Consider the following 23,579-nt stretch of genomic DNA (forward strand, 5'->3'; position numbering starts at 1 on the left):
TCAACGATTCATTGTAGAGTTCCAATTTCTGCTGGTTTTCAGATGTCAAAATCAGCTGCTTATTCACCAGCAGGACTTTGCCTTTTGACCATAGTGGCCATTTGGGGGGTGGGGGGAATGGAGGGAGGGAGTGGGGGGAAGGAGCAAGAAGCAAAGGATTTAGGAGCTACATCTGCAAAAAGATCTCAATTTTTACAGTGGGCTTTAGAAATCCTTCTGAGGCTAGGGTTGAATTCTAAAGTCCGCAGAGGTGTTGGACCAGCCCACCTTTCTACCCTGCAATGAAGAGGGAAGAGCAGAGGTACTGCCCTCAGGGCCAGGCCCAGCCACGCTGTCTGGCCCACAGTGTCCTCCCTGCTGCCTGGGCTCCGGCATCCGCCCAGCCCACAGAAATCTTGGTCAACCCTGTGGCCTGGGAGCCAGGCAAGGAGCCTGTTCGACTGGATACATGGCTTCTCTGCACACAGGGCCCGTGGACCGTTCCCAGTCACACCACTACAGTTCCATTTCATAAAGGGCACAGGTCCACGGAGCCCTTGACCAAGAACACATAGAGATGTGTCCTGGAAACAGTAGGGGGGGCGATGGGGCAGCACGGAGCGACTGTCCCCGCAGCCTGAGGCAGCAGCCTCACTGGGCTCGCGGTCCAGGGGACAGAGCAGCGACAGGCCGGTGGCAGGGACAGACAGGACCATTGGGGAAACGCAGGACACGGGCACAGGCAGGCTCAGAACCTCGGAGTGCAAGAGGACCCCAAACGCCCTGGGACTCCAGCCGGGACTCCAGGGGCGCCAACACCGCGAGCGAGCGGAGCGAGCCAGGTTCCCGCCTGGCCGGGGCCGGGAGAGCCGTTTGTTTCTAGGGCGGCGCAGGGAAGCAGCTGGCCGGGTCGGTGGACAAGCACTTGCCAAAGAGGTGAAGGCCATGACGGGAAGCAGGAGGCAAACAGAGGCACGGGAGCTGGGGAGGCGACACTGAACCGTGAGAGGACACAGCAGCCAGGAGCACGAACACCACCCGCGCCACCGCCGCTGAGCGCGTCCAGCCCAGAGCCTCCGTGCGCTCTGGGTTTAGACGTGGGCTTTCCTTGTCTCTTCAAGACACCAAATCCAGATTCTCAACGGTGTGGGCTGGTACTCTCCGGTGGCTTTCCTCGATGCTCTGACCTCCTGGGCCCCAGGGAGATGGACCTGGGAAGCTGGGTCACGCACAGTCTCAGCTGCAGAAACACAAACACATTTTCCTTGCAACCTCACAACTTTTCTACGTGTTTGTAAAATCTGGGGGCTGGGCAGGGGTAGGATTTGCTAAACTATAGTGGATGACTTTATCTGGTTTCGTTCCATTTTGAGTTTAATCTCTCTCTCCAGCAAATAAAACAGTCTGGCTCATGTTAGACTTTTCCTAAACCACCTCATTCCTCTTTCCTCACTGTGCAGACAGCTCTTAAATCTATATATTCCTAGACCTCAGGTCTTTCCTGAGCTCCAGCACGGTGAGTCCTGCTTGCTTCCTGGGCCTGCCCATCCAGACACACTCACAAGTACTTCCCATGGTGCTTCACTGGAGCAGAGAAGCCAGCAAAACACAAAAGTCTTGAGCCCCACACAACTTAAATTCTAATGGAAAGCCTGTTGGCAAATCAGTGCATCCAGTGGGGCATGCAGAAACCACACCACGTATTTTGGTTCAGGGGTCTGGTAACACAGGTGATGGAGGCTGGGAAGGCGAATAAGGAGAAGATAAGATTCTTAATTGCAAGAAGCAACTGCCATCCCCAGGACTAGTGGGCCCTGGAGAGGGAGGCCGTGCCCCAGCTTCCCAGTAGCATGAGGGGTGTTTGACACGCGGTCAGGGCTAGGGCAGTGGAAGGGTGGCTAGTGCTGCACCTGCTCACTGAGCAGATCCTGACAGCAGCCAGAAGCAAGCCCCTCTCCCCTCCTGCCTCCTAGGCCTTCCCCCGTCGTCAGGAGACTCAACAAGATGTCAACACCTCCAGGGTGTGGATGTGGCACCTCAGCCCCATCACTGCAAAGCAAAGGAGAGAGGGGTTCCAGGACCGAGGCTGAGTCACAGCGGGTAGGGAACACCTGCCAAAGCCAGCTCTCTTTTATGACTTCCTATTTCAGCTAACAGCACCGAATTTCTTTAAGAAATGAAAAGGGATCTGCATCTTCATTCACACACGATCAGTGGCCAAACTCCATAGATAGTGACTGGCAATCATCCCTTCTTCCCTGGCCTGTCTCGGGGACTGTGAGGCACAGCTCTGAAGTAAATTAGCTCACCTTGAGCCTGATGTAAAAAGAAAGAAAGAAACTAACTTCTGGTTGCACTTCAGTTACATTTGTGTCCAATCAATGCACAATATGGAAATATTAAATCATAATTTTAAAATTAATTTAATAGTAAAGTATTAAAAGGAGCTAGAAGAACCTTATTACTAATTTGAAAGACCTCTAGGGGTGCTTGGGTGGCTTAGTAGGTTAGGTTTCTCGGTTTCAGCTCAGGTCCTGGGATAGAGCCCCATGTTGGGCTCCACGCTGGGCAGGGAGCCTGCTTAAGAGTCCCTCTCTCTCCTTCTTCCTCTGCTCCTCCCCTGTCCCCCAACTCCCTTGCTCTCTCAGTCAATCAATCATCAATCACCAACCTCTAATGGGACAGAGAAATACTATCCTACATGATCCTGTCTACCAAGCTAGCAAACTACTAAATGTCTGTTGCAATGCCCGTTGTTTCATGACTCATTTTCCAGAGGATGATCCAGTGTCTCCTGTTTCCTGTGAAGCACAGGTGTCTGCAAGTTTTTCCAATGCTCTTTGCATGTAGCTTGGTCCCAAGGCTACAATTTCCGAAGACGGCCACAATGATGTCTCCCATAGCACATGCTTTTTCCCCCTTAAAGTATGTGACCTTGACACTTCTTTGATCAAGCCAGCAGGTTCCACCACTGGACTCTGGGCAGACTTTGTGACAGTCCTGACCAACAAAGTGGCTGAGCTGATACTGTGGGGCCCCTGAGACTAGATGATGCCATAAGAGCATCATGCATTCCGATGTGGCCGTCTGGGGACACCTGCTCTGGTAACCCAGCTGCCATGTTGTGAGGGAAGCCCAAATGAGCCCGCCAGGTTCTTACGGTTTTAGCAAAGTTCCTTTGCATCTAGCCTTGTCTCACCTTTATTTGAGCCATGGGTTGTTTTGTACACAGATGTGGCTGTACTCATGATAATCCCAACAACAAGAGGGTTATTTTCTCCTTCTCTCAGAGTAACTTAATAGCTTCAGACCATCTTCAGCTATATCTCTGCAAGTTGAAATCAGTTGGAGACACAGGAGAGGAAAAGAATTTGGCCTGCTCTGATCTCTTTCGTTTCACAAAAGAAAGAAAGAATCTGGTAACATTTTAGTTAGCTTTTTCATCTATTTTTAATTATATGAGCAACACAAGTGCATTTTAAAGCAATTCCAGGGGTTTCTGGGCGGCTCAGTGGGTTAAGCATCTGCCTTTGGCTCAGGTCATGATCTCAGGGTTCTGGGATCCAGTTCTGCATCAGGCTCCCTGTTCAGCGGAGTATCTGTTTCTCCCTCTGCCTCTGTGCCTCATGTACTCTTTCTCACACGTGCACACGCGCACAAAAATACATTTTTTAAAACTCTTTAAAAAAAATAAAGCAATTCCAAGATACACAAAAGCATCCTAGACAAAGCTAGCGTTCCCTTGAACACCCACCCCTCACTTGTTCCTGCTCTCTTAACCACTTGACATGATCTCTTCAGGTCTCTCATGCTTGATCCCATGCATGTGTTCCCATAGAAAATACTTAAATTGTGATTAAACTATGTCATCTCAGTCTGTGTGGGGTTTTTTTTGAAAACATATAAACTTAATGACATGATTGAGGTTGTTCTGCATGTCCCTCTTTATTTTTTAGCCACACTCAAACTCCCTACACTCCAGAGTACCTTCCCTGCTTTCAGCAGCACTTCCCCCTGTGTGAGGGGTCAGGGTGTCAAATGTCTTATTTATGTAACAGACTCTGCATTTCTGTTTCTTGTTCTCCTTTCAGTTTTGCATTCATTTGGGGCCATTTCTGATTGGTTAAGAGTAAATGTCTAATTTTGTTACATTTTCCTGCAACCAAATATCTTTTGCCTATTTTCTGTTGGGTGTGTAGGGTTATTTCCTTCATATAGGACAGTTTTTTTGTTACAACGTGAGGAATATTTTTTATCACATCTTATAGTTGGTTATTACAGAAAAGCTATTTATTTTATTCTATCCATTTTTATCCATCACCTTGCTAAATTTGGGGGTAAGGGTTAATACTAATGAAATCTAAAGATCAGATAGTGGTAATCTAAAGGGATATATTATAGTATAATGTATAATACATCCATCTTGTTTTCTTGATTTTGGTAGATATTTTACAGTTGGTTAGGAGGAAGCCATTGTTTGTAAAAAATACATACTGAAATATTATGGGAGTGATGCAGTGTCATGCCCTCAATTTATTCTAAACAGTTCAGGAAACATATTTTATGGTATGTACTATTATTTGCAATTTTGTGTAAGCTTAAAAAAATTTTTTTGACAGATCCTGCCACAGGTTTATTTGTACAAGTAGCACAAAAGGACACCAGGCCCATGCAGACAGAAGCCCAGAGGTCATTCATACCAGTCCTTCCGTCCTCACACTGGCAGGCAGAAGCCTCTACACTGGAACCTTTGTGGCGGCCTGGGCACCTTTGGGAGCCTGCGCTGCAGGAGTAGGAGCAGGAGCCGGAGCCAGGGTTGCACCTGCAGCCTGGGCCTCAGTTTGAGCCCTGGCCTTGGCCTTTGGCCAGCAGAGCCTGAGACATTTAGAAATGTGGGCATGAGCACATTTCCTGAGCTTAGGGTGAGTGATGTAGGCAAATCGATTGAGCTTGTGGCTGCCGCCCTTTGGGATCTTGGGCTTAACCTCCTTGGGCTTAACAAGGGCCTTGATAGCCTCAGCATGTGCAGTCATGGCCTTGGCATTGTTGGCCTGCATCTTCTTCAGGCCCTTCTTGTGCTTCTTGGCAAAGCGCATGTTCCTCAAGAATTGGGGTCTACCCTCTTAAGAGATTTGTATCTTTGTGACCAGGGTTTCTTGATGCCATTTCTGTGCCATTTTCATGACTGATTGTGCATGGTGTGGTTCTTGGACTTGGCCATGTCTGCACCAAAGCCACAGCTCCCCAAGTGCTTCCGACTGGAAGAGAAAAAGAGACAGCTTAAAAATTTTTTAAGTTTATTTAGAAAGCACTTGGAAATGCCTGCTTCCAAAAAAGTGAAGATTTAGAAGATAGCCACAAAATCTTTTAGCCAAGAGATTTTTGAATACATGCAACTGTGATGCTTGTCAAGTCAGAAAAGCAGACACGTCTGCTGGTGAAAAGGTACTAGCTGGCTCAGCACTGTCTACACCAGCCTGTTGGGCAGGTAGTGATGGTTGCAGATCCATGTGCCCCATCATCTCGGGTGAAGCTGTTAGCTCCGCTAGGCATGCCTTCTTGTCTCCTTCTTTCTTGGCTGCCTATTACACTCGACTTTTCTGGAAGCTTGAATCCCACAGTCAGCTGCCAAGTAAAATTATTGTGTTCTGGTCCCAGCTAAACTTTTTCAGAAACAATTTACCAATGCTCTTCCAGGGCAGGAGCTAGACAACTGACTTTCTGAGTCCCTTCCAATTCTGTGATTCTGGATATAAAAATTAGGTAATGAGCACCCTGGGGATATGAACTCCTGTCAGCTGCTTTGCCTCCCCCATCCACCTGCTCCGAACAAGGGCCTGGGCTGGGTGGAGAACGTCATGGGTAACCCAAGTCAGCCTTCCGGGCAGTGGATTAAAGGGAAGCCTTTAAATACTACCAGCTGTCGCCTTCTCAGGCAGTTTCTGGGAACAGGTCTACTTAGTTCAAGCAATATTTTGGGATTTTCCTTAGGAATACTCAATTAAGAAATACCAAATGCCAGTTTCATGAATCAGTTCGGTCACATTCAGAATTTGACGCCTTTCATACACATTAGAGAAACCGAATATACAAATGGACAATGGCCAGAACGTATATAAAAATAGAACTTTGACCACAACCTGCAGCAGCCTGCCCAGGAAACCAACCCCTTATCTATTAAAAACAACCCAGACAGCCACCTACTGTGAGTCAGACCTACAGTCACCAGAGGGCCATCTCTAGTGACAATCCCAGAGAGTGGCCAGTAACTTCTGGAACAATCAGCCCCACATGTCCAGGGCTTGATCAATAACTGACAGCTTCCCTCACTCGGGTCCCTGATTCCAACTCTGGACCAACCAGAGAAAGCCAAGTATGAGCCTGGAACCAATCACATAGGACTCCAGCTCCTGGTCACCCCTTCCAGTGCCCTCAGACCAGCAGCTGCCTCCACCAGGGCACACAAGCGCTGTCCCCTTGTCCAGTATAAGCGCTCCCCTCTCCTGCCTGCCTCGTCTCTCCCCATCACAAGTGATGGCAGCCGACACTCTGCTACATAGCTGGCTCTGAATAATCAGCCTTTGCTTTTCTCATTTGGATAGAGTTTATTTCCCCAATATTTTAAGGTATTTAAACCCACACATTATCCCACTTGATCCTCATATAACCCATAAGAAGGTGGAGCAGGCGCCCTTCCGTGTCCTTAAAGACACAAAACTTCAAAGGACCCACCTGAAGATGCCCAAGGTTAGGCTCAACACCAGAATTAGGTCATCTGGTTTTTCAACTCCTTGACATGCATTATTACTTATTATTGTTACCTTATATCCTGAGGCTAACTGAAAATAAGGTTCTTAAAGATAAGTTAGTCAGTGATTTTTAAAGTTTTCATTGGATTTTGTACAGGGTTTTTAACTCCATCAAAAATCCCTTCCTGACACTGTGCCAGTAGAATAACCCAGTTCCCTTCACCTCCCTGAGTCACAGGGAAACATGAGTAAAGACCACCCAGAAATTCAGAGAAGGACATTGTTGACAAGACTACTCCCCAGTTCTACTGGAGTCCTGCCTCCCACCAAGCCCTGAAGTTCACCGAGATTCTTCAACGAGCACATGTGCTCTGACCTCCAACTTGGCCATGGATCTCCACCATCCAGCCACGAGCTGAAGCTCCTCTGTCCTGCAAAGAAAGCTGTCCTGTTGAGGGCTGAATGCATATTCTATGCTATCCTCTGTGCCAGGGATACTCAAATGTGTAAACTGTCCCTCCTGTCATTAAACTCAGCTTAACAGGTGACAAAATATAATCATTATAGTACATTAGACCCAGGCATCCTGCCATCTGAGAACACATAGGTTTTCATAGATGGGCTTATAGGGCTGTAAAACCCAAACTGCAGGTGATATTTGCTGTTAATATGCATTTTCTGGGAAGAAATCCCATTATATTTGGTAAAGGACAATTTTTTAAAAGTAAAATCAATACTCTCGTATACAGTGTATAACACATGTCAAATATTTTGTTTAATTTATTAATTAATGAGGGAACCAGTAAGATGTTGAAGAAAATTTTGAGGAAGAATTTAACAAAAATTTAAGGTGCTGCACATTTATAGTAGTAAAAGAATAATCATGCAAAACTGGCAAAACTAACCAGTATCTACAGGATAATAATCAACAGCACTCTACCTAACAGAATTTTCATTTATAAGAATAAAAATTATCTGCATTCTCTCAGTTTTCTATATAAATTACAGAGTTATAAGAGCACCTGGGTGGTGCAGTCAGTTAATCCCTTGACTCTTGATTTCTGCTCAGGTCATGATCCCAGGGTGTTGAGATTGAGTCCCATGTCTGGCTCTGCACCTAGTGTGGAGTCTGCTTGAGATTCTCTCTCTCCCTCTCCCTCTGCCCCTCCGGCTCATGCTTGCTCTCTCTCTCTCTCAAATAAATAATTAAAACATTTTAAAAATAAATAAATAAATAAAATACAGAGTTGTAAAATAGCTCAAAGCCGATAGATGTTGGGATAACCTGGTTGGTGAAGTGGACGGGTACCCACTAATCCTGCTTTTATTTTTTCCCCATTTCAAAGTCTTTCTGAATCTTTTCTAACAGTCCTCCTTGTGATCATAATAATATCAAAGATTACTTCTAATCAGAAAATAAGGTTGGTCTCATTAGGTTTGGCATGATTGTTTACATAATTGTTGCAAGAGTGTTATTTTGCCTTATCAACAGTCTATGGTAAGAACAAATCACAAATTCAAAACCTTCCACAGAAGAAAGAACCAGGTCCAGATGATTTCACTGATGAATTCTATCAAAATTTAAGAAAGAAATGATAGCATTTCTGCACAATATCTTCCATTCTATAAGGCCAGCATCACCATAATACCAAAGCCAGACAAAGACATTACAAGAAGGGAAAACTGTAGACCAATATATTCTGATGAACACAGATGCACAAATCCCCCCCACCAAAAAAAAATTAGCAAACAAATCTAACAATGTATTAAAAAAAAAAAAAACCTATATACCAGAAGCAAGTGGGATTTATTCCAGGTACACAAGGCTGGTTCAAAATTCAAAAATCTATCAATATAGTCTGTTACATCAACAGACCTAAAGGAGCAATATCATATGATCCTATCCATTAATACAGAAAATAACTCCATTGGCAAGTCTGGTGTGCATCCCCCATTGAAAGCCATTGGCTTGGGAGATGCTAGATTCAAATTAAAGACTGTGGACAATCAACATTTTAGATAATGTCTGAAACTTGGCTGATAACAGTAGACTATTGTCGCCTGTTATCCCAGAACTCCAACCAAGGTGGGAGGACTGGACAGCATTATAGGACACTGTGGACACCGAGGTATTGAAAAATTCTCAGGGACTGCCCATGAAGCCTTCCATTTCTGAAATATGTATATTGATGAATTATGTTTCATCTATTTGAATTTAACCAAGGCAAGGCTGAACATCTCTTCTGCTTTTATCATTCCTCCCATGAAACTGAAAGAATTTCCATGTACAGCGCAACCAGAGGGTGTGGCATGGAGAATCTTACTACTGTGCCCCCAGAAAAATGAAGCTTGAGAAATTTCACAAAAACACTGAGTTAGAGAAAACCGTACTTACCTCCTGATCAATGAGCGCCTGCCAAGAGTCTGTCTCCAACCTCAAGCCAGGGAACTCCTGGCTGGGACTTGGGGTAGACGCCTCCTCTTTGCACTCCCATCCATGAATGCAGCTACCCAGGACCTTCCACAGACTCCTTGCCACTTGCTCCAAGCATGCGTCTCCCCAACTGCAATCCCTCTGCTGTTCCTGAATGAACGCAGCGTCTGGTCATTCGAATTTGTCTCAGTTTACCCCTTTATTTAGGTTGACAAAACTTCACAGTGGTGGTGACTGCGGAGAGAAAAATGATGCTTCATTGGAAAACTATAGCACACCCTCGAGGCCATTAAATGCTGGTCCTATTGATTCTCTTCAAGGTTTGTTACATTTCCGTAAACTGGACTGTGTTCGCCTGAGACTTACACAGTGTTATATAGCTCAATAAAGCTGAGCTGGATCCCAAATTCTAATTTCCTACAATATCTCACTACCACTCTCCAATGTTTCCGATTTTTCTCCCACCCTTCTGTCTTGGAACCACTAAAAATTAAAACTGCTTTTTATCTGAAGCCTTGAAAGTAGGAGCTGGACAACTTGATATAAACTTCAGAGAGGCACTGCAACAGCTCACGTTTAGACAACCTTCCCAGTGGTTGGGAACTTCTGATGACATCACCAGGGACGTTTAAAAAACTGCAAACCAGGAAAACCTGTCAGATTGCTACCACCTGCCCTCTCTCCATCTGAAGATGCTTTGAGCCTAAAGCCTAGAAATCTCCAATGTCTGCCTGCTGGCCTCAGAAGCTGACTCTACAGTTTGTTCTAACCATTAACCTTTGTTTTTATTTGTTTCCATTCAAACGCCAAGGACATTGAGTCTGTTTCAGTGGGTACGGGATGATCTACTCTGAACACGAATCTTCTTGGGAAAGTTTCAGATGGGAGAATGATAGTGCTCAGAACAAGCTACTCCAAAATACATCACCATGGCCTACTGACTCAAGCTGAAGGAGTTTGAGAAAATGGACATGGGGGAAGGGCACTCTGACCTCTACCCACCTCACCCTTATCTCCTGAAACAGGTCATAGGACCCTCACGGAAGAGGTACCCTCCTTATACCCAGAAGAAAGGCGTGTCCATATGTCTGAAGACAAAGGGATGCCAAAAACCCTAACAAGCAGACCTCACTGTTCCCCACAGGTCACTACTCTCCCCTCCTAGGCCTACACCTGTCCTGTTCCTCTACCACTGCCCACTCCTCATCCAACCCAGCATAAAGCACTCAGCAAACGGTGTCTTCTTGACTTTGTTTCCTTATGCTGTCTTCTGTTGCACATAAAATTTCTCTTGAATAGATGTGTATGCTTTTCTCCTATTAATCTTTGTCTGTTGGTTTAATTTTCAGACCCATCAAGGAAACATAAGAGAGTCAAAGAAAACCTTTTCTTCCCCTACCAGAGCCACTGTAACCACTGCTGTAGCCCAGAGCTTCCCAAATTTATTGTGCACGTGTATCTCCTGGAGAGCTGGTGCAGATGCAGATTCTAATTCAAGAGATCCAAGCCGGGCCCCAAGACTGCATCTCTAATAAGCTTCCAGGAGATGCTGTGGACATAGACAAAGTATCTGCAGGACTGAAGAAGGACCAGAACACAAAACAGGAGCAAGTAGACGGGATCTCCAAGGCCCAGCCATCCTCCTACTCCTTCCCAGTCACAGACCCTGAGTGCCACCCTCCCTTCCCTACACACAGCAGGACTCAGCTCCTTCCCGACATGATGTCACAGGTCCCCGGACATTCCACAGTATCCTGGAGACCAAGGCGGGTGAAGCTGAGGACCTTCAGGGGAAGGTCTTCCTCCTTCGGCTGGAGGGAACATGGCAGGGAACAGAGGAGTGACCGTGTTTGTCCTGCTGCTGTCCTGCTGGCACGAAGCCAAGCTCCATCCAGTAAGAATATTTTCAGGTACGGTCACAGGTGGATTGTCACTGCGGCAGAAAACGCTCACCTCCCTGGGGCCGAATCGGCGCCACAGCTTCTCCCTGGGGTCCTTCCCTACCTGCCCAATTATCATTTATTTCTGGGGAAGAACGGAGTGGAGTGCCTTGAACAGTTTTCTATCTTTGAAGCCCCTTTAAAATCCAGAACTCCTTGGGAGGGGAACATGCACAATCATTTTTATTGTGGAAAATCTCTAACTTACCCAAAGTCGAGGAACAGTCCAGAGAACCCACACCCTCGGTTTCAGTTACACGCAGGCCGCCATCCCGCACGTTCTGCGACACCCGCTGTGTCGTTCCCGGGGGTCTGGTGCCCCGTCCAACCCGCCCCACCGTCCACGTAAACCTGTCCCTGCTGAGGTAAGGCAGACATGCAACGCGGCCGCAGCTGGTCCCCGCGGTCCCCGTCACAGGCAGGCCGGCCCCCGCGGGCCCCGGGCTCGGTCCTGCCGCCCCGGCCCCTCCTCGTGCTGGATCCGAGGGGCCCGGAGGCCGGGACCGGATGCGACTCTGTGCCTCGCAGGCCGCGGGGACTCAGGGCAGCAGGAAGGGGGTGCTCCGGGACCGCCCCCCTTCCCGCCAGGAAGCTCCGCGCTCAGGCCACCTGCCCCCTCTCCCACCTCCATCAGGGGGCACTGAGGATGGAAGGAAAGAGGCCGTGGTGGGCCCCCAGCCCCAGCTCCCGGGGGGACGCGCGGGCCCCGGAGGGTCACCCGAATGGTTTGTGCGGTGCCTGGGAGCAGGAGCACGGGGGCCACACCGGCCTCCCGCCCTGGCCGGGCCCACGCCTGCCCAGGGGACAGCTGGCCCGCACTCCCACCTTCCTCTTCTGAATGAAACAGTTCCAAGGCACTGAGGAAGGTCAGATCCTCTGTGGGGCCGTGGGCACAAAGGGTCTGTGACGGGCAGAACACTGCCCCGGGTTCCGAGCCATCCCGCACGTCCCTCCAGCCCTCCCTGCTCACAGGTCACCTGCCAGCGGCCCGGGAGCGGCCCCCAGGGCGGATGGACGAGCGCTCCTGCGGCAGCCCCGGCCAGCCTGCCCCCCACACCTGCTCCGCCAGCTAGTCCAGATGGGGACCCAGGGGCCATCGGGTCTCCTCGGCTGGGAAGGCCAGCTAAGGGCCGTCTCTAGACCGTTCCCTGAAAGTGAACATTGGGGTTCCTTGTGTGCTCGCAGCCGGGGCGCAGGGGCGCACGAGCACCGGGCTCCGGGCCCCACACCGACCGGCTCTGGCCACTGGCCGCTGACAAAACCCCCAGGCAGAGCGGCAGTGGTGGTGACGCAGGACGGGAGCTTGTCGGGGAGCCGACCCCAGGCGGACAGCAGCCTCGCGTCTCCGTCTCCAAAGCGCTGGAAACACGGCAGCTTTCTCTGAGGACACATGGGCCAGAGGCTGGTGGCGCGGGCAGGTGCGGGCAGGTGCGGGGGACAGTCAGGCGGTCCTGGGGGTCAGGCCCTGGCGGGGTCCCGCCGGCTCCGGGCAGGCCTGGCCCAGGAGGGTCAAGCGCTTTGCTCCCCGCATCTTCTGCCTGAGTGAAGAGACAAGCCGGAAAAGCTCGAGGTCAAAGCCGAGGTAGTTAAGTTCCCGTCACGCTTCCGGGGCCTTCCCGCTTCCTCGGGCACCACGAGCTCGGACTGTCGGCCCCACGGGTCGGCCTGGCCCCCGGGAGAGACGGGGGGCGGCAGCCTTGGGCTGGTTCGCCTCGTTTGCCCCAAATTAGCCAGAGCACAACCGCAGGGGTCGCAGTGAGCCCTTCCCGGTGGCCAGGCTGGGCACTGTGCAAAGGTGGCCAAGGAGTAGTCAGGGCATCCCGGTAACCCCGGCGCCGGCGTGTTGAAGCCCAGAGACTGGCCGTCGGGGTGGGGGGGGGGGGGACAACAGGCGAAACACAGCACAGCAGCCACAGTTGACGACGCACTTTAAAACCCGTGCGGATATCCTAAAACATAAATATTTTTCTGCACGCTCTTACTGGCTGACTCGCACAATACTTCCATTATAATTACGGGACAGACACAAAATGAAAAGAATATTTTTAACAAAGTGCTTGCAGACGCAGCTGTACCCATTCTTAATGACTCATTAATGCCTCATCCAAAGAGAACTGTACTTTTGTTTGCTTCGTTTAGGGAAGGTCAGCACACTGGGAAGCGATTGTCATCTCAGCGCAGACCTTTTTACATAGATTTCCTGCATTGTTCTAGGCCCTGCGCTGCAGATGAGTCCATTGGTATGCAGATTGTCCATCATTAAAACCATTTGAAAATCAGCGTCGTCATTGGTTTACTGTTGGAACCCTAGAGCCTACAGACGCCGCTTGCATGCTCTGTGCAGCCTGCGCCGCGGCCCTGCCCGGGGTCCTGGCCCTGCCCTCTCCCCTCTGGTAGCCTAGGGGCTGGACCAGAGGCTGACCTCGACCTCGAGCGGAGGACACGGAAGGACCAGGACACCCTGTTCTGAGCCAGGAGAGCGGGAGGGAGCCCCCGGCTGGCGCTGCTGCGGGGAAACCCGCCCTCAGTAACCGCGCACCGCAGGGTCCCCGGCGAGGCTGTTCGGGGCAGGGAGGCCTGCAAGGCTGGAAGTCAGGTGTCCCGGGATCCCAGAGGTCTGTGGTCTGGCCCGGCCCGCTCACCCGTGGGACTCCGCGTCTTACCTGTAGGCAGACCGCCCGGAATCGCTCTGCTTACAAAGGGGAGAGCTGGTGACCGTCTCCCTGGGATCCCCTCCAAGCAGGGAACCCCAACAGGAACAGCAGTCTGCAATCCCCGTTCCCCAAATCCTATCCCTAAGCTTCCGAGGCACTTGCTGTTGGAGCCGGTCAGAAAGGAGGCGGCAGTGTGGTTTTTACAAAAGGACCTGTGCGTCCCTGTGGGTTGGCTGTCCTCGTGCCCAAGAGCGCGATTCCGAGAAACCACCAAGGAGCCGACACCGAGGGCTCGACCTCGAGCGAGCACACGAGGGTTTATTTACAAGCTCGAGCTTGGGTCCAAGTATACTCCACACAGCAGAGCGGGGGCTTGGACCCCGAAGTGGGTTACAGCTGGGTTTTTTATGGGCTGTTCTAGGGCATTTTCAGAAGGGGTGGAGGAAAAAAAATTTTTTTTCTTTCCAATATGGGGAAAGGGTGGGGGAGTTTCTTAAGATCTGATGGGGGATCCTCTGCGGAGGGCATTCCGAGCTTTATTGTCTTTCTGATATGGGATTCCCTGCCTAGGGCATTCTGCAGTTTTTCCTGTAAAGTTCAGCTCTTTTTCCCCGGGGCCTAAGATCGCTGTACTTGTGCTAATGCTAAACTTGAGATGGAATGGCCTTAATTTTTCTCGGCCTCCACATCCTCTGAACACTTGCAAGAGCGCCATCCCCTGAGCCAGGATGTTTGCTCCCTTCTGAGGGACAACGGCGCCCGTGAGCACTGCCCAAGACGGCAGGAGTCCCAGCACAGGGCACGTCAGTCCCTCCAAACACAGCCAAGCTTGCCGGCCACTCTCCAGATGAGAACCGGGGCCTGGAAACCCCCTCCCCAGCAGCAGGCTGGCGGGTGCCGCAAAGCTGAAACTATTTCGAGAAGTCAGTGCAAATCCAATGAATTGTTAAACTAATACGTATTTATTCCCCCCACAGGTCCAAGTACTGTACTGCCACCAAATTTAAGAATTTTGGACGACGATGTGGCTGGAGTATTTGGTAAGGAACCTCCTCACATCAGATATCTGGTCTGTATTTGGAGGAGTGGCTTGCGGTACAAAGTAGAGGGGTGTGTTTTGGTTTGAAGCTAGAATCACCTTCCTGTGGCCCTGCACAGGTGTGCGTTAGACACTCTTAAAAATGCTACATGCAGGTTAGGTAAACCTAACCCCGTGCCGGACCTGGCCGGCAACCGCTAGGCAGGTGAACTGGCCCGGCAGGATGGGAGCACCACCAGGTCTAGGAGTGGTGCTGGCGAATACTCCCAAGTTCCTGGCGGGTCTGGCGGTCTCGGTACCTGCAAGATTATGGTCCAACACCAGCACCCACTCCATCCGCGGGCCGGCCACCCAAGGTCCCGACTGCCTGCGTGACAGAAAGGATAGAGTCAAGGAGATTTCTGATGACGTTGTGGGGATCAACTAAAGCCAGAAGGGGAACTGAGGCTCCTGCCCCCCCAACCCCTGTTCTCCTGGGTGGAGAGCAGGAAGCCGTGAAAGTGAGACATCGTGTCTCTGGAGACACGTGAGATCAGCAGAGGCTGTTGATTCAGAGCGTCTTGCAGCTGGGCGTGGGCCAGGCCACTGTCACATGCATGTGGCAGAGACTCAGGCGGGTGGGAGGGAGAGCTCAGGGTGGTGCAGGGACAGCTGGGGGGATGCTGGGGGTGGTGCTGGTGCAGGGACGGCTGGGGGTTCCTGGGGCAGGTGCTGGTGCTGGTGCAGGGATGGCTGAGGGTGTCCTGGGGCAGGTGCTGGGGCAGGGACGGCTGAGGGTGTCCTGGGGCAAGTGCTGGGGCAGGGACGGCTGAGGGTGGCCCTGAGGCAGGTACTGGTGCAGGAACAGCTGAGGGGGGCCCTGGGGCAGGTGCTGGTGCAGGGACAGCTGTGGGGGGGGGGCGGGTGCCGTGGGGCAGGTGCTGGGGCAGGGACGGCTGGGGGGGCACCGGGGGGTAGGGGCTGGCCAGGGAGGGCTCTCGGTGGGGGCTGACCCAGGCACTGGCTGGGACACAGGGACAGCTAACCAGAAGTGGGTTCTGTAGGATGGGAAGTGCAGTTACTGGTCACATCCCGGCCATGAGGGGCAGGTGGCCCTAGAGAGGGGGGCGTGTGGCCCCCAGGATTTGCTGCTGGAGACAGCAGTCACCTTCCTTCAGGGTGACTTCTGGATGGCTGCCTACATGGTGGATCAGTTATATTTTTATGTAGAACTGGTCACCGTCCATTTGTATATTCAATATCTCATTTCTCAGAAAAGAAAATGTAAACCGTCAGAAATTAGACATGGTTCGAAGACCGGGTTTTCTCATTCATACAACCTATCAGGCTCCTCTGCTCCCTGACAGGTTTTGCTACAATTAGATGCACAACGTTTCTGGAGGCCTGTTGGAACTTTTGGTTTTGGCCTGCTCACCCTCGAGCGTCCCCCAGCCCCCGGCTCTGAAAGTGCTGTGAAGTCAGTTGGCTTAGGGCTCCTCTTGGCCCTGAGGGCTGTCACCCCCTGCCTTGAGGATCTCTCAAGACATCTGCCACTAACAGTATTTTGTGTCCCCGGGAGGCCACCCTAGCTTCCTTCAGGAGGTGCCAGTCAACCGGGCTCCTGCCCCCTGCCTGTCCCTGCCTGCCTCGGGGGCAATCCTTGATCTCAGTTCCTGGTGGGCGCTCTGGAAGGTGCTGTGCATGACCACACAGGTACAGTCCTATCCCTCTCAAATGGCTGGTTGGCTCAGGGCAGACCAGGGACTGGGGCTGGGCTGTCCTTCACCCCTGGGCACCTGGACAGTTTCTGGTACATAGTAACTGCTCAATATTTGTTATTCACACAAATATCCACTCTTCCCTGTGACTCAAAATCTAACTAAACACCATAATTTTTAGGGACTTAAAATTGGTTCTTCTGCACAATAGCTGTCCCAGAAAAGTGGCCAAGGTCTTCTCAAGGTGGAAGCAGGTATAGCCAGAGCAGTGCACCAGCAAAGAATGCACTTGGCCATGTGAGCAGAGACAGAGTGGCAGCAGCTCAACCAAACAGGGGCTGTGCTCCTGTGTCACCAGCAGCTCCATGATATCCAACTATGTCCCTGAGGTCACCCTGGCCATCCCTTGAGCTCATATCCTGTGGTCAGGGATGGTGTCCACAGCTCCATAATTGTGGCCATTCCCAGGGCAGGAAGAAGGCAGGGTGCAGGCCCCTGCCCCACGGGGATGCACACATGGACGCTGGGTTCAGGTTCCGTGGGGGGAGGAATGCTGCAGAGTTGCCCAAGAGCGTTTCTCCATGCGTGTCGGCAAAATCTTTGTTTCCAGTGACACTTCAGATCTTCTCGCCCTGAACTCATGTACCTCATATGACCTGGAGCCACAGTGGACAGCCACATGCTTTGTCCAGGTCCCCAGGGCTCCTAGGATGTGGCATTTGCCTGCTGAACCAAGAAAGTCTGGGCAAACCAGGGCACCTGCTGGGTGGGCTCCAGTCCCAGCACATGGACCAACTGGTCAGGGTACCCACTGGGCTGCAGAGATGGGGTGACTTGCCACTGTCCTGTTTTCCTTTACATTCAGCCTCCGCCATGATCCCTGACTGTGCAAGTGCTTTCCATGCACACTGCTTTATGTGACCCTCCTAACAAGCCTGAGGAGATAAGCACAGGCCTATTTTACAGATGAGAAGACAGGTCCCAAGAGGAAGTTGCCCGGATCAAGGTCCAGTGAGACCAAACCAGACGTGGGTCCCGTCTGTCCAACACCAAGTCCGGTGCTCTTATGTGTTAAAAGCTTCCTGGGAGGGCAGCCCCGGTGGTGCAGTGGTTTAGTGCCGCCTGTGGCCCAGGGTGTGATCCTGGAGACCCCAGATCGAGTCCCACTTCAGACTCCTTGTATGGAGCCTGCTTCTCCCTCTGCCTGTGTCTCTGCCTCTCTCTCTCTCTCTCTCTCTCTCTGTGTGTGTGTGTGTGTGTCACTCACGAATAAATAAAATCTTAAAAAAAAAAAAAAGCTTCCTAGGAGAGGTGGGAAAGATGCAAAGGGAGAAAGCAACACCATCTTATTCAGAAATCAGGAGAGAGGGTGCACTGACACGGGACAGCCTGGGGAAAGTCTCAGAGGGGACGGAACGATGGGGTCTGCAGCGGGGGCCAGGCTTCTGGTATCGTGTCTTTGGGGACAGTGTTTACCCTGCCGGGGTACCTGGATGGTCTCAGGTTTTCAGAAATTGTGGAGGGGGCAGGCATCACCCACCCCAGACAAGGTTCTTTAGAAGCCAAACAGCATCTGCACAGGGCACCTGGGTCCCTGCTTCTAGTCGCTGCTTCATACACTGCAGCAGGTCCCCGTGGGGCAAAAGGGTCGTGGTCCATCCTGTATCTCTGGCTTTAACACGTCCTTGTGTGCTTTTCCCAAGATGAAATTCTAGTCCAAGAGATCTTGGATCCAAGCAATTCATCACTGCTTGTAACACAAAGGCTACTATCAAAATCAAGAGCTTTGAAGAAAGCAAGCAAGTATACATTTTTTAAACCTACAACTGCGTGTGTCCCTGGGTCTATGGTGGTGGAGACACAATCCCATCATTCTGCCTTTAGGCAGAATCATTCTTTAGGGGCAACTACATCTGGGACAAAAGCAAATGAAGGGGAAAGAAACAGTTGTCCCAAACCATTTCTAGGACCTCCCCAAGACTGAGGAGTTTGAGCCTGGGCTGGCGGAGACGAGTTCCCTTTATTTTGGGGTGGTCTCTGGGGTGCACACACAAGCAAGGTCTTGTGCTCCAGCTGCAAGTCAGGCTCAGCCACCACAGGCACACGGGGCCCATGAAACAGGCACTTTCCACTGCCAGCACCCTGACGCGGGCCTAAGCCTCCTGAGACGGGCGCGGTGACCAGGACCCTGTTCCACGGGGATAGAACTAAGGTCAGAAGGACTCGCCCAAGGCCTCCCAGTCAGTACAGTAGTGAGCCAAGATAAAGAACGTGCTTTGCTGAAGTGCAGCTCCGTGGTGTTCAGCACCCACCGAGGCCAGTGAACAGCACGCAGAGAACCGAGGCAGAGGGTCTGGGTGACACCTGCTCAGGGGACACAGGGATCACAATCTACATGCGGTGCACACACTGCATCCAGGGCCAGGGAAGTTCAGCCTCGCCCCAGGACGGTGCTTCCAGAGGTCAACTCCAGTTCCTGGGATCAGCATCACCCACGGTCTGCCGCGGCCCACATGGCGGGGCTCGAGGGGGTCAGATGATGCCTGTGCACTTGCCAAAGCCCATTTCCAGTAGGACTCGAAAACTCCAGTAGCATTCCATAAAATACAGGGTGGACCCAAAGGTCCGTGTATGTGTAATCAAAAAAATCATTTCCTTATTTTTTCCATGTTCTTCATCAAAGATACCCACACTGAAAAGGAGTTTAAGACGGGTATGAATAAGAAGTATCATGAAAAGGAATTATCTTCTGAGAATGAAGACGCGTCTTCCCTGAATGGTAAATGCACCCTGGTGATCGCCCTCCTGCGCTGAGAACCTAGTGGGGAGGATGGAGGCGCCAGGCAGATGCGGATGGGGACCCCGTTATGGAGGATGCAAGTGCGGCTGGGGAGGGAGGCTGCTTCACTGAACCCAGCTGGGCAGGTTTCCCGTCTCTGTCGAGGAACCGCCAGCCCCACCGCGCGGTGACTCTGACCCTGGAAAAGCAGGGCAAGGCCGGAAGGTCCGCAGGCAGGTGGCCGCCTGGGGGGGGGGGGGGGGCTGCCACACTGCCCGCCAGCCAAACTCCAGCTGGGTCAGAGCCCCTCCCGGGGGTGTGCAGGAAGAGCCAGCATCCCCTCAGGGAGGCCCCCAGGAGCGGGGCAGAGCGCCCCTCCAGCAGCAGGGGTTGCGACAGGAATTCCGGTGTGCAAGGCTCCGCGGCGGAGGAGCTAGCACCCCGCGGAAGACAGATCTTTTCTTTAAAGATTGTGCGGAAGAAAGGTCGCCCGTGTAGCTCGTGGGATACCTGCCCTGTGAGGCGTCTCTGCGGGCCCTGAGGTGGGATGAGGTCCTGGGTACCAGGCACAGGGGAGGGGGGCTGGCTCACAAACTTATTCCCAGGCCCCATAGAGCATCTCTGCAGGGGGAGGACCCTGGGACCTGCATCTCAGCCCAGCCTTGGGCACTAGCCTCTGCTGTTTAGAAGGATGGAGAGAGAGAGTAGGATGCTTATTCAAGGACGATATCTAAGCCCTTGGATTTGTCCCACCTCTTGAATTCCGCAAAGTGCCTAATGGTCATAAATTGAATCTAGCCAGACACCTTTTTAGCAGGGGGCCTGCATGAGGAGTCGATAAGGGCGGGTGTGTAGCAGAGGACAGACCATGAGCTTCTGTGGCCTCAGGAATACACTCTACCTGCATCACACCTGTGGCACTTACTGGAGAAGGAGGAGGAGATAGGAACAGGCAGGAAAATATGAAGTGGCCAAGAATGAGAGCCAGGGTGAAGGGATGGAGTCTGGGGCGTGGGATCAGAGAAGCCAGCAGCCTGCCGGGATCCTGGAGCCCAGCCCAGACCTCAGCGGGACCATGAAATCCCACACCTGCAGTGTGTGCGTGGGCAGCTGCAGATGGCACTGCAGACCACCACTGCGCTCCTCCCTGACCTCGGCTGCACCCTGAGGCCCACCCCTCTCTGCAGGCTCCTGAGCTGTGGGCACACATGCCACTCCCCTCTGGGCCCCAAGGCAAACGCCACCATTTAACCTAACAGCCTCCTGCTTACACTGGCAACAGCTTCAGGTGGCAGAAGTGGTCCGTGCCTTGCCTCGCTAGAGAGTACTGTTCAGATGGAGACACTGAGGCACAGCTCAGTTAAGGTACTGCCCATATCATGCGGCAGGCTGGAGGTAGGTTAGGAACCAGCACCCAGGCAGTTTGATCGAGGTGATGAGAGGAGGTAGCTGGAGTTTTTGAGAAGAGAAAAAGCCTTGGCCTTCCAGTCTGGTCTCAATCGAAGCCTGAGTGGGAACTCCTAGTAGGGTGGGGTGGCCCCGGAGGACAGCTGATGAGCCAGTCAGCCCAGGAGGGGCGTGCCACGGGGTACAGAGGCTGTCTCCGAGCTGGCCGTCCTGGGAAGAGCGCCATCCTGTCTTAGGGGTCCAGGCACCATAGCTGTCTCCCCCTCCCTGACCTGAGGCCTCCTGGCTACAGAGGGGCCAGGAGGCAAATCGCTGAGCAGATGAAGTGCCCCGTCCTCAGCAAAGTTGAACATGGTCCACCTCAATAAAGATATCTGTTTGCACACTGGTGCAGATAGGCAGATTGTGTCCGGCTGCTTACGTGTGGAGGTGGGTTGGGACTGCTGTGTATGCGTGTGTGTGTGCACGCTCACGTGCAGATCACACCAAGGGTGCAGGAGCCAGGGCCGGCATGTCTGGTAATTGGAAAGCAATGGGACGGGTAAAACATGGACAATTCGACATTTAAAACAATTCCATGGTGAAATCATTTTAGACTCACAACAAACCTGAGAAAGTAGTACAAAAAGTTTCCTGTGTTCCTTCTGCCCAGCTTTTCCCAGTGGTAACATCTTACGTAACTTGAGTACAGTTACTAAAACCAGGACGTTTACATTGATGCAGCCCTGCCCAGTAACCTACAGACCTGATCCAAATTTTGCCAATTATCTTACCAATGCCTTCTGGGGCGGAGGGGCTCCAGGTTCCATCCAGATGCCACACGGCAGTTACCCATCTGTCTGTATGTTCTCCAGCCTGGTCTGTCTTTGTCATTCATGACCTTGGAGAGTGCTGGCCAGCTACTTCGTCAAATCTCTTTCGATTTCAGATTGTCTGAATTCTCCCCATGACTAGATTCAGGTTACACATTTGGGGCAAGAATGTTAAAGGATCAAGACTATGCCTTCCTCCGTGTGTCCCATGAGGACGTGCATGATGTAGACATAGCTCATTCCTTGGAGTGTCTACTTTGGTCACTTATTCTAGGTACTTATTCCAGCTTTCTCCATAATCGTGTTGATTTTTTTCCACTTGTAAATAATTAGTATTTTGTGGGGAGGTATTTCAGACTGTAAAAATATCCTATTTTCACCACCATATTTTCACCCCTAATTTAGCATCCATTGCTTCTTACCTGCAAAAATTATGACTGTAGTATTTGCCAAAAGGTGATTTTTCTCATTCCTTCCGCATTTGTAAGGAAGAGCTGTACCTTCTTAGGTCTTTATTGACTTTATTCCATTATGTTTAGATCAGTGTAAACGTACAGGGCTATCTATTGGGTTCAATGGGTCATTCACTGTGTTACAAAGCACTAGTATTATGTATTTTGTCTCTCGGATTTTATTGTTTGGAGCTCAACATGTTGCCATTGCTTCTGAGAATGTCTTAACTTTTTACATTGCAAGATGTTCCAGGCCCCTCGCACACTCCTCCTGCCCCAGGCCTGGGAGCAGCCAGGTCTACACGGAGCCCTGGTCCCCCATAACACAGAGAGGGAGTTAGAAGTCAAGGTCAGGGCTAGACATGTTTGCTGTTCTGGTGTGGCATTTGTGTCCAGGCCCTCTCAGTGGACAGAGACGGGAAAGGTGTGTGTGGGCACAGATCTGCGTTTCTATAGCTGCTGGCTCAGATGTTGGGCACCATGAATTCCAACAGATTCCAGTGATCCCAGACCTCAAGGATCATGGTACCTCCTTCCTTTTCTTTATGAGAAACCTGGCTGTCATGTACCACCAGAGTCAACCCATTGGCTCAGTCCCAGGAAACATGGAAGTAGCTGAGGAATTGCTGACGCAGGCCCATCCCATGAAAACCAGATTTTACTAACTAGTAGCAGACCAGATTTGGGGACGACTTTCATCTTCAGCCTTAAAATATACAGTCAGACCCTTGTTTCCCAAGTTCCTTTCTTTGCACCCTCTCTGGTGTGGTTCTATTATTTACTTGTACTGTTGTTTTAGGTCCCTTTTCACCATGGTTGATTTTACTTAGGTATTTTGGAGTATATGAAACATGACTATGATTCTAATACAAAAAGTCACATACCCAAAAGTACTGCCTCCCCTTGTTCCTCTAACATGCTCCCCTCCCCCTACTGTCCTCCTATTGCCTCACCTCCTGCAGGTACTAGCCTCATCCTTTCCTGGCTTTTCCTTCCCATACTTCCTTGGGCATGAATAAGCAGGTCCATGTACATGTTTCTTTTTTTGTACAGGATTACTCTGTTTACTGTTTTGTATCATATGTCTTCCTCTTAAATGTTCTTAACCCACTTCACTGAGGTATGATAGAGTGTATTTTCTTATAACCTGTTTTCCATGCATGAAAGGCAGCCTACTGTAGATATTTTGCACTCTTCTTTCTTAGCCTAACGATATTGTAGTTCTTAGCCTCACAGTATTGTAGATCATTCCAGTTCATAGAAGACTTCCTCATGATTAGTTTTTATAGTTGTATGGTTCTGTCCCACTGTCCTACACGTGGGCATTCATGTCATCTCAAATACTTTGCCAACAGCGCCATAAATGGATGATTCTCACATATGTATTTTCATATTGTTGGATTTGTATCTTCAAGGTAGAAATCCACATGCAGAATGCTGAGTAAAGATGAGTGTGTATGTCATTGCTTTTGAGTTCCCCAATAACCCACAGGAGGTTGTGCCTGTTTTCGCTCCCGCCACTGGTGTGTGTAAGAGCCTGCTTCCCTGACGCCTTGATGACAGAATAAGTCATCATACTTTTTCAGCTTTGACAACCCAATAGGTGAGAAATGATATTTCAGAGTTGTTCTCATTCA

General features: G+C 51.0%; 3 long non-coding RNA genes and 1 pseudogene across 8 annotated transcripts in view; 2 read left to right on the plus strand and 2 right to left on the minus strand.

Annotated features, from left to right (window-relative positions):
- On the minus strand, positions 1 to 11,998 carry LOC144287695 (uncharacterized). Of its 4 annotated transcripts, none has more exons than XR_013355443.1 (5): positions 11,928 to 11,998; positions 11,311 to 11,462; positions 10,562 to 10,711; positions 9,124 to 9,396; positions 1 to 1,219 (listed from the first exon to the last, which is right to left on the minus strand). It is a non-coding gene; the product is annotated as an uncharacterized LOC144287695 (long non-coding RNA). The 4 variants fall into 4 exon arrangements; XR_013355445.1 differs by lacking the exon at positions 11,928 to 11,998 and adding an exon at positions 11,728 to 11,798; XR_013355444.1 differs by lacking the exons at positions 11,311 to 11,462; positions 11,928 to 11,998 and adding an exon at positions 10,858 to 11,239.
- Positions 3,314 to 5,200, minus strand: LOC144287693 (large ribosomal subunit protein eL29 pseudogene; annotated as a pseudogene).
- Positions 10,879 to 23,579, plus strand: part of LOC144287694 (uncharacterized) — a 20,928-nt gene continuing 8,227 nt past the window's right edge. The window contains exons 1-4 of one of the 3 annotated variants that reach the window (XR_013355441.1): positions 11,079 to 11,467; positions 12,075 to 12,520; positions 14,734 to 14,796; positions 18,196 to 19,271. This is a non-coding gene — a long non-coding RNA (uncharacterized LOC144287694). The other 2 variants (XR_013355439.1, XR_013355440.1) reach the window with 2 other exon arrangements.
- On the plus strand, positions 12,527 to 13,381 carry LOC144287696 (uncharacterized). The gene is made up of 2 exons (XR_013355446.1): positions 12,527 to 12,684; positions 13,242 to 13,381. It is a non-coding gene; the product is annotated as an uncharacterized LOC144287696 (long non-coding RNA).

Source organism: Canis aureus, chromosome 17 (genome assembly GCF_053574225.1).
Source record: "Canis aureus isolate CA01 chromosome 17, VMU_Caureus_v.1.0, whole genome shotgun sequence".
NCBI lineage: Eukaryota > Metazoa > Chordata > Mammalia > Carnivora > Canidae > Canis > Canis aureus.